This window comes from Neopsephotus bourkii, unplaced genomic scaffold, assembly GCF_033783945.1.
Source record: "Neopsephotus bourkii isolate Nb327-2 ecotype Australia unplaced genomic scaffold, CSIRO-AGI_Nbou_v1 NB_272, whole genome shotgun sequence".
NCBI classification, from domain to species: Eukaryota; Metazoa; Chordata; class Aves; order Psittaciformes; family Psittacidae; genus Neopsephotus; species Neopsephotus bourkii.
Genome location: NW_026900781.1, coordinates 14,011,832 through 14,021,686, shown reverse-complemented (window position 1 = coordinate 14,021,686; position 9,855 = coordinate 14,011,832).

Sequence of the window (9,855 nt, the reverse complement as noted above, 5' to 3'; positions counted from 1 at the left end):
GTCCCAAGCCTGCCAGTATTAAAGAGGTATTTGGACATACCCTAAATGACATGCTTTAACCTGGTCAGCCCTGAAGTAGTCAGGCAGTTGGACTAGATGATTTTGTAGATCGTTTCCAACTGTAATAGTCTATTTTAAAGGAAGCAAAGCAGGGAGGAAGCAAGCAAGAAAGAAAGGAGAGCAGAAACTTGAAACTTTACACTCACTTTGCTGTGTCAAGTCTATTGTTTAAATTTTCTTCATATGTCTTCACATTCATATGTAATATTTACCTGCTGAGCTGGATTTCATTTGTGGGTTTTAGTATCCTTAATAAACTTTATTTCTGTAACAAAAACAACAACTGCTAATGTCATAAACTCCTGACGACCATGAATTGACATCTCAGCTCAGTGAAATGCTGTTGTTCAGGATACCAGTCAAACCTGTACTTAGGTTATGTTAAGTCTCAAGTAATTTGAGGCATGAAAGAACACAATAAGTGAATAAGTGCCCCTATTCCTATAGATTGTTTCTCATTCATTTGAACTGAAACATGGGTTTGATGTCTGTACCAAATTTGTTTGTAACTGCAGAAGTGTAAATGTGTGAAGGACATTTTTATCTAGTGCATTCAGTCTGGCACCTGATGTCAAAAGAGAACCGAAACACTCATGTGTCAGCCAAAATAGGTGTTTGGCTGTTAATGGAGTTGAAGTGAAAGTTTGAATAGTGTAGGATGAAAGATGAGCTTGAGGAAAGTCTAGGGAATACATTTTAAGTGCCTAAATATTCCAGGCCCATGTAGACCTTTCAGTGTGGCCCAATTCAAGAATATATGCAAAGCGAAGATTCTGTAAGCCTCCATCCCCATGTATTCCTCTCTGCTTGCCTCTATTAAGGCTAAATGTGAGCAAATAGAGACTGCCAATATGCTGAAGAGTAAGCATGTCCATTACTAGCCAGTGTGCTGTCATATCTCAGTTGGAAATCAGGCAAAAAATCTAGAGTACCATTTGCCGATTTTTTTTTCTCTGCTTCCAAGGACTGCCTGTACATAGCCTTCCTCCCTTCCATTCCCCATCACCAATGCATATCCTGCAGGCTGGCAGACAAATGCAATGACAGAAAAGAAACACTGAAGTTCCTGGCAGCTGTCTAGCACCCAGCTAATTCTCTCAGAAATAGCTTTATTTTATACAAGTCTCAGGTAACTGATCTGGCAGAAAACAAGTGAAAACTGAATAATATATTATGACTTGACAAAATGCAAAGTATTTCTTGGATGAATTTGAGAATAAATAAAAATCTGTGGTCCTCACATGTCATGTAACAGCCCCAACACTCAGAAGAAATTATAAGATATCAGCTAGTGCATCCATTTGACAGTCTCAAGTCCTTATCTTCAGCCCTTATGGTTCTTTGACTGCCCCTTCTCTGGTTCTTACTACCTCCTCCTGAGTCTTAGTACCAGGAATTATCTGCAGTAATTCTGTTTCAATTACAGCCAGTTGTCAGTAATCTGAGTTTCTGATATGCTTCATATAAAATTGTCAGGCTGATACATTAAGTCTGTGTTTGTGTACCTCTCCTTTAAAATAAAAAAAAGGTAAAAAGAAGATTCTTCTTTGCAAATTCACAAATTATGCAAGTTCGTCCATGATCACCAAGGCAAATTAAAATTAAAAACAACATAAGGTACACCACCAGTTTATGAAAGATGTTTCTGAATTTGCCGAAATGGGACAAAACCTTGGGGTGCTATCTGAATCATCAGATGAGCTTGGATGATCAGTTAGTGACAGTGATTACAAAAACAAAACACCCCCCACCCCCCACACACTCTATTTCAGCTTCAGATTTCAAGGAAATGCTGATCTTTTCTCCTGAATGTGTCTCTGGTTCCTGTGACCAAGATAGGGTATTTACCAACTCCCAACTGGGTTAAGAAAATTTTCTGTACCTAAATAAATGCTTCGGTTCCAGCAGCCACAAAAGTCATCTTTCTGCTGCCTCCAGACCCTGATTACAATATTCGATTTGTTAAGCGAAGTTTTTCTATTATACTGACATGATAAGGAATGTATGACATCAACTGGGACTTATATTAGTGTAGTTTAATTTACAGTTTTATATTGAAAGAGCCCCAGTTATCTAAGCAACAGGCAAAAAAACCTAAACAAATTGTATGTGCAGGCTAGAGTCAGGAGGATACATGGATCTGAGGTTTGACTCTCCCAAATTTGGAGTTATCAGTATACCATAGCATCCAGTTCCGTCTACCTTTCTCATGTTAAAAAGAGCCTTAGGACATGAATGAGATTATATTCCTTCCCACACTACTGAAGATAAACTGTTTTATCCACACAGCGATGGATGGAAATAGCATCCACTGGAAAAACTATTTTCAAGAGACTTCACAACAATATTTCTATGTGGCCAGGCTATGATCAAAAGGTATAAAAAGATGACAACACCCTTCTAGATACTTCAGCCAATGTCCAAGCCCTGGTTTCATTAGGCCAATGTGCATCCTGCTCTCTGTAGGAGTTCTGTTGCATTTGTGTCAGGGAAGTCAGGGAGCACAATGTGCACAGTGCCTCAGCCATCACAAGTCATACTCCCACACTATTAGCAGAAGTCTAAGGGGAAAGCAGGTTTGTATTAAAATGCCAGTGTGACACGGGACAGCTGAAATACTGGAACCTTTTTGCTGCCCTCTGCAGTCTTCTGTCCCAAGTAGCTGCCTGCACTGTCTCTTGGCTGTCAATACCCCTGACAAAAAGTGCAGGAAAAATGCTCTGGAAAAGAAACTATAACAATTCTGAGCTATCAGTCAGCTTAGTTGGTTATATTTCTGTGAAGAAGGCAAGATTAGGGACTGTATCTTTCTGCATTGAACTTAATTTGTAAATAGTATTATTTCTTAGAAATGCTCATGATGTAGAATAAAAATTATATCTTACATGGCAGTCTTTTATATATGTCTGTCTACTATCTCTACTGTCTATTTTACTGGTTGTGTTTACAGCATAGCTATTACTGGTAGCATATAACCTTGCTATTTTGGCAATGCGTTCAAGACAACCCTACATCTGTACATGTAATATGGAGGTACTCTCGGTACATGTAGGAAGTCTAGCCAAACTGGGCAATTGCAGAGCTGTTGCACATTTGAAGATTGATTCTGCATTGCTGGAGCATCATGGGTCCATCTCAGCCACTCACATGCTATGGGTTTTAGAGCTGCACACACTGACAGGGAGATATGAACATGAAAGCTGCAACAGCAAAAATGAAGGGGCGGCAGGACCTGTGGTGTCTGAATAAATATAAGAGCACTCAAGTTTCAAATGAAATGGAGTGACAGAGTCTTGTAAAAAACTATCATCAGGGAGAGAGAGAAATGTATTAGGATGCTTGTAGGTCGTTGTTAATTAAAAAAGCATCTGATTATCATTAACATAAATTGTCATTGAAGGAAATGGGCTCTTAATTGCAGGAGACAAACTGGCTGAGTTAGCTTAAATAGTCTGGAGTACATATACCATACGACGGAACCAGTGGAAAAATTGAAAGAAAGTTTTAAATTTGCAGATAGGCAACCAATTCAGAAAATAGCCTCATGTTGAACTTCAGTGTTCTGTTGAATAGTAGCAGAGCCAGTATAGGTAAGGGCTGAACTAAAGCTGTAGGAGCAGTGAATTTATTATAGCTGAAAACAACTTCCTTACTTTTCCAAAAGCTAATAAATGAAAAAGACCAATGCAAAAAGTCATAAACTCTTGATATTTAAGATGTATCTTAAGAAAATAAAATCCTAGCACCTAGATTAATTTGTATCTCTGCCCTTGCTGGACAGTTCTGTGCCAAACACTAGGATAGTTTGATTTAGTAATTCTTTGCTACAGATAATTCCACCTAGTTAGAATTTGACTTGGAGGTGTTTGGTCTTCCCCTTGCTCCACAATTCATTCTGCTTTGCTCTTGGAGTGCCAGTGGCTATTACCAAGAATAGCCCTGTGACTGACACAGCCTCCAAGGCACTTAGAAAATTATATCTATTTGAAACTCCACATTTTAGAAAGCCTTAGAAGTGAAAATGTCTTTTGTTTTACTTCCTTATTGTGTGGAAAAATGAAAAATGAAAAATCATCTGTGAGAAGGAAAAATACTAAATAAAGCAGGAAAAGCTGTGAATTCAAACCTTTCTCTTAGTTTCTGTGATATGCTCAGTGTTAACAATACTGTAGAATTGGAGGAGATCTCCAAACTAATGATGAATCTTTTCCATCATTTTGGATGGCTCTTACTATGTCTATAGGCAGTTTAGCAGCTGTAGTTTGGGAGTTACTTTAGTAAGTTACTTTGCTAAGTAACGTTATTGAGTACTGAGTTTTCTTATAGTATCTTCATTTTACCTAGTGTGCGTTGCTACATAACATAGCCACTAGTAGACTGGTGACATTTGCCATCAGAGTACACAGCATTAGAGGCTAGTATTGCAGAAACTGTAGTTTACAAGTATTCATCTCAAGCAATGTAATTCGGTGATTCCACAAAGTTGTTTTGTGCCACAAGAAAACAAAAAGAGCTATGAAGACTTATGCACACACAGCTGTATAAGATAAGCACTAAGATAACGATGTTATTTGTAATATTGTTTACAGGTAGTAAACTTGAGGAAATCAATGTCATTCTTTTGACTTTGTTGGAGTTAAAATGATTTATGTAAACCACGTGTTTGTCCCATCTCTTATAGAATCATAAAATAGTTAGGGTTGGAAAGGACCTTAAGATCATCAAGTTCCAACTCCCCTGCCATGGGCAGGGACACCTCACACTAAACCATCTCACACAAGGCCTTATAAATGTATTCCTCAGGGCACCATATCCCTTTTCTAAAGTAGTGTATTTGGACATTGGTTCCTTGGAAAGTGCTGTATCATTAAATATTAATTAAACCATTTACATTATCATAAATTAATAGCTGGTAGAGTTTAGCAAAGAGTGATATCTCTTCTACAGATATTATAAAAATAAATATCTTATTTCATTTATAACTCATTGGACATTTTTTAATCTTTTACTTTTGATTTTTATAATGGTCTTTCATTTTCAAACACATCTTAACTTCAAGTGTGCACTGCTGTTTTGGACTGGGGACTACTTCACCATTTCTGAAACCATTTGGAAATATCCAGACCTGTCTCTATTGTTACTAAAAGTATCTGCTGAATCTGAAAGTAGGCTGAGCTCTCCAGAATCTTACTTTTTTCAGCTAGACTGACTATGACAACCAGAAGGTGCTTCCTGAATATATTATCCTTGCTCCTTTCAGATTTCTCTCTAGCAGGTAGCCTTCCTCTGCAGAAAGTGACTGGGGTCTTTACCCTAGCTCTTGGACATAAAGAGGCTATAGAGGGAGAAGCGCTTTGTGCTGTTGAAAGTTTATCATGGTTTGTTTACCTTAGAACTCTAAACTTGGAGACCATGGTAGGGAGGTGGCCAGACCTGGGAAATTAAAGGGTGGGACATTTCCAGCAAACAGACCATAGCTGAAATTATAGCCTAAGGACATACTGCCTTTGGCAGAATGAGCCCTGGTCTGGACAGGGTCCTGAAAAAAAAAAAAAAACAAAACAAAAAACAAACAAACAAACAGCCAAGATGCAGGTTTGTTGGCTAACAGTTACTATTTTGAACCCTTGAATTAACACATTCCAAGTTGTTAATACTCGTATCTGACCATTGTGACTTGTCTTTAAAGGAACTTGCCCTTGAAACGGTTCTCTATACTCACCTAGAAAACCCAGACTCTTCCAAAGTATGCTGATACTATAGAAGTAGTCCCCATCTGGACTTAAAGGAGGGTATTTTTCATTCCCCCAGTGCCTTGATCCCTGAGTTAAAAAATAAAAGAAAACCTATTTTGTTGCAGATACTCAATGATACTAAAATATGAATGCATAAAAAAGGCTCAATTGTGTATAGATTCTTTGGGGAAGATGTTTGTTGATACCAACAAGATTTTTTGCTTGAGTAAGGTCAAAAGGATTTGATCTGATAGGTGTCTTGAGGTTTTCTACCTGAATTGTGCTGTGATGACAGCTACAGTGACAGAAGCAGTGGATCAGATTTATGGCTTTTTTAAGCTTGTAAACCCAGCTCACACATGGGCATACTGGAAAGCCACTTCTTACGCTGGGCAGGTACATTTACATATGCAAAACAAAGTTTCAGATGCCTTTAAGCATGTAAATTAGCCTCTTATGTGTCTGCTGTGAACATGTGCCTCAGAATTAGCTAACGTGCCCTGAACACAGATTTTTGCTATGTTCCAAGGAAAGTAACGTTGTCAAAGGAAAATAAAGAAGAGACGTTTTGTTGACTTTGCTCTTATTCTATCTATTCGATGAAAACTGAGGACATATTTCATTTATGAAAAGCTACTTCAGCCAGCTGAGCAATCAAGTTAGAGGCACCTCAGCAGTAACACACTGCCTTTGTCATTTTCCATACATTTCTCTATTTTATGTATTGCACTGATGTGGAGCTTTTCTTGGAGAGTTTTCTTTTGAATCACTAAACAGTTGAACAGACTGTCACTAGAAAATGTTTTGGAACATTTATGAGCTTACATTTATTGTAAATATTAATTTACAGTGGAGCTATTTCAGTACCAGAGCTTAAGAAACAGTACCATGAAGATTCTTAGCTACAATAATCTATAATTTGTGGGGTTTCTTTAGTAAAATACTCAGACACAGATGGCAAATTTCAGTCAGAATTAATAAACATTTAAGTATGTTGATACGTAATATTATTTTATCTTATTTGCCTCTTCAATGTATCCATAAAATCCTTACACTTTATCTCTGTCTTTTAGAAAAAAACATCATTATGGTACAAAAATAGTTTTTTCTCACTCTGTCTGCTGGGATCTCAGTGTATTTTCCAGCTAATATGCAAATAACAGCTTTCCTGCTTAACTTGTTCCCCTTTTTGAAGACAGGAATAACATGCCAGAAGACCATAAAAGTTATTGTGTTTAAATACGTTGCCCTAGACCTGCATGTGCAGCTGTGGTCTGTCTTTGGAATCTGCAAGCTAAGACTGTGCTCTGGCATGGCATGTTGCAAACCATTGCCCAAATTCTGCCCTAGGGGGGGCACATGGGTCTGTTCCCAGGGGCAGCCTGACTCTGCAGCCCTCCTTACTGCAATGTGCTCAACAGCTCTGCCTCTCCCTGAGCCGTATCCATCTCTGAGGCAGGGAGGAAGGAGCCTATCCACTTCCCTGTTCAGAGGGATGAGCTGGAGGCCCAAGGCAATAACTGCGGCCTTTGGCTTTTTTCACTGCAAGCTTCCCCTTTTCATTAGGCTTGAGATGGTAACCGAAATTTATTAGCCTGAACTGGTCTGGGACTGATGAGATTTACAGTGATATATGGAAGAAATGCCAAGATGGAAAAAAGGGATGAAAAATTGAAATGATAAAGTTGTATTGGTAGCTTGTTGAGGTAATTGAAATGCCTTGTTATGTTGTATTGTGATGGGTTCAAATAAAATATAGGTGCAATTTGTCTAGATCATGCCTGTAGCACACTACAAAATAGATTCTTCTCTTCTAGAGTTAAGGACATGTTCAATTTTTGCCTGTCAGTGGGGACTGTGAAGAGGTGAGATGAGACTAAAACTTCTCCTTATTGATGTAGTTGACAGTTTGGCATTGTTCACGCTACACTGGTTGCAGCAGGCCAGTGAGCATTCTTCAGACACCCAGGGGGATTTCTGCAGAGAAGTCCAACACACCTATTTTTGTCCCCCAGCAATTTCCCATGAGATCCCTGTTCCCTGCTCAGAGAAATATGATTAGCTCTGGTGCAGAGCTTTGCCCCCAGAGCCACTACTGAGGCTCCATGGGCACCAAGAGCTGTTTGCACTCTTCACCAAGTTGTGTCTACACTGTGAGACCCTTTGCCCTTGTCTGGACAGGACCTGAAGGTGACTGTTCAGGAGATCCCTGAGCTCTTTGCCTCTGGCCATCAGCTGAACCAAAGTCTAGAAGCAGCACACATGAAAAACTGGGAAGGAACAAAGTTAATGAGATCTTTCTAAGCTGCAACAAAATTACTTGGAGGTTATTATACAGACTTCAAGAGGAAAAAGACACTTTTTCTCAAAAAATTAGGTGTATTTCAGAAGCTCAAGCCAAGCACCCATTGAAAATCTTAAATGCTACCTGAATCAGGACAAGAGACTGAGTATCCTGTCTGGCTTACCTTTTATTTATTCCCAATTTATTCTTAAAGTCCACTCAGAAAACACAAACTCCAAGCCATTCCCTGAAACAGCAATGAAGAGGCAAATATAAATCCAAGGATCACTTGCTAACTCTTTTTCTTACCAGTGGAAGTATGACACAGGAGTGCCAGGATATACCTACTGCAAGTCTAAGGGGTGCAACTGTTTTCTAGCAGAATAATTCTAGTACAGCCACCCTGTGGCTGAAAATTGCTTTCCATAACCTTCCTCAATGCTTGTAGGCTGCAATTTGATTACTTCTGGTGGTCAGGAGAAGATCCTGTCTAATGTATTCCCAATGCAGGAGTGAGAACATGTCAGACACTATTAATAATGCAGATGAGTAACCAGGTTCCCAGGTAGGTATTATATAATTACATACATAGCAGCATTGTAACAGTCACGGTGATCTAAGGCTGTAATAGAAGATAAGTTTGTGAGGAGAAATAACATTTTTTATTAAGCCAGCTTGAGTTCCTAGGGGAAAAAAGAAAGACTGATTTTTGCTGTGGGAAGGGCTGTGTGCATGATCTGTCTTCCCATTCTGATCAGTTGGTCTAATAAAAAATATTTCCTCTATCTACAACCCTTGCCTTGCAAATATATGTGACTTGAATCAATAAATAGATCTTCTTTGCACAATAGATAATCATATGATAATTCGCTGCCATAAAGTTTATGTCAGTAGTGACATGTAAGCTGCACACAAGGTCTTTTTAAATGCAACCGTGTTACATGTATTTTGAAAAATACTTTGTGTTTGAAGGAAAAAAGTAATTTTATTCCTATGAAAGGAACCTCTAATGTGTTTGTGCAACAGAATTCATCTTTCTTTGTCACTGTAGTATCTGTCTCTCTTTCTCCATAATGCCCTTCATTCTCTGCTTTGTGCGAAGGATATGTATTGACTTTGCAGAATCACTGTAGCAAGCTGTAAATTATGTATCCAAACCATTCTATCATTCTATGATTCTATTTAAAGAGAAATCACTGCCCAGTTCCCAAAAAGAGAGCATGAACAGTGCTGGGCAGAGTTATGCTGCATTTTGTATTGTGACATTCAGTACCATCAGGAAAAGCAGCCCAAGCACAGACGTCACCGATTTAAGTTCTGACAATAGAAGCCTGTTCTTTTTAATATTCATATAGGGAGATCTGGAGGGTTTTTCCTTCTTTACCTTATTCCTTCCCATTAGCGCCTGTTGTTATGCATGTGGAAAAGGCAATCCTTTATCGCTACAGTTCCCTCACTCCAGACAAGCATGTAGCTAGCAATTTAACAATTGCTTGTATAGCAACCAGCGTACTACATGTGGTTTGTCCATAGTACACATATCATACCCCATGGTAGAGATACCACAACAATTCACTCCTTTTGTCAAACTGGTGCAGTTAAAGATATTCATAATTGTTTTACTAAATGGCTGGAAGACCAGAAGATCTGCTTGTCAGTATTCCATAAGAAGTGTTGGAGAAAAAAGTAAGTAAATTGTAATAATATAGGTGTATATTTTTCATTTGAAAATTTTGCATGCTGTGTGATAAAAGTAAGCACACTGGAATGGTGGTG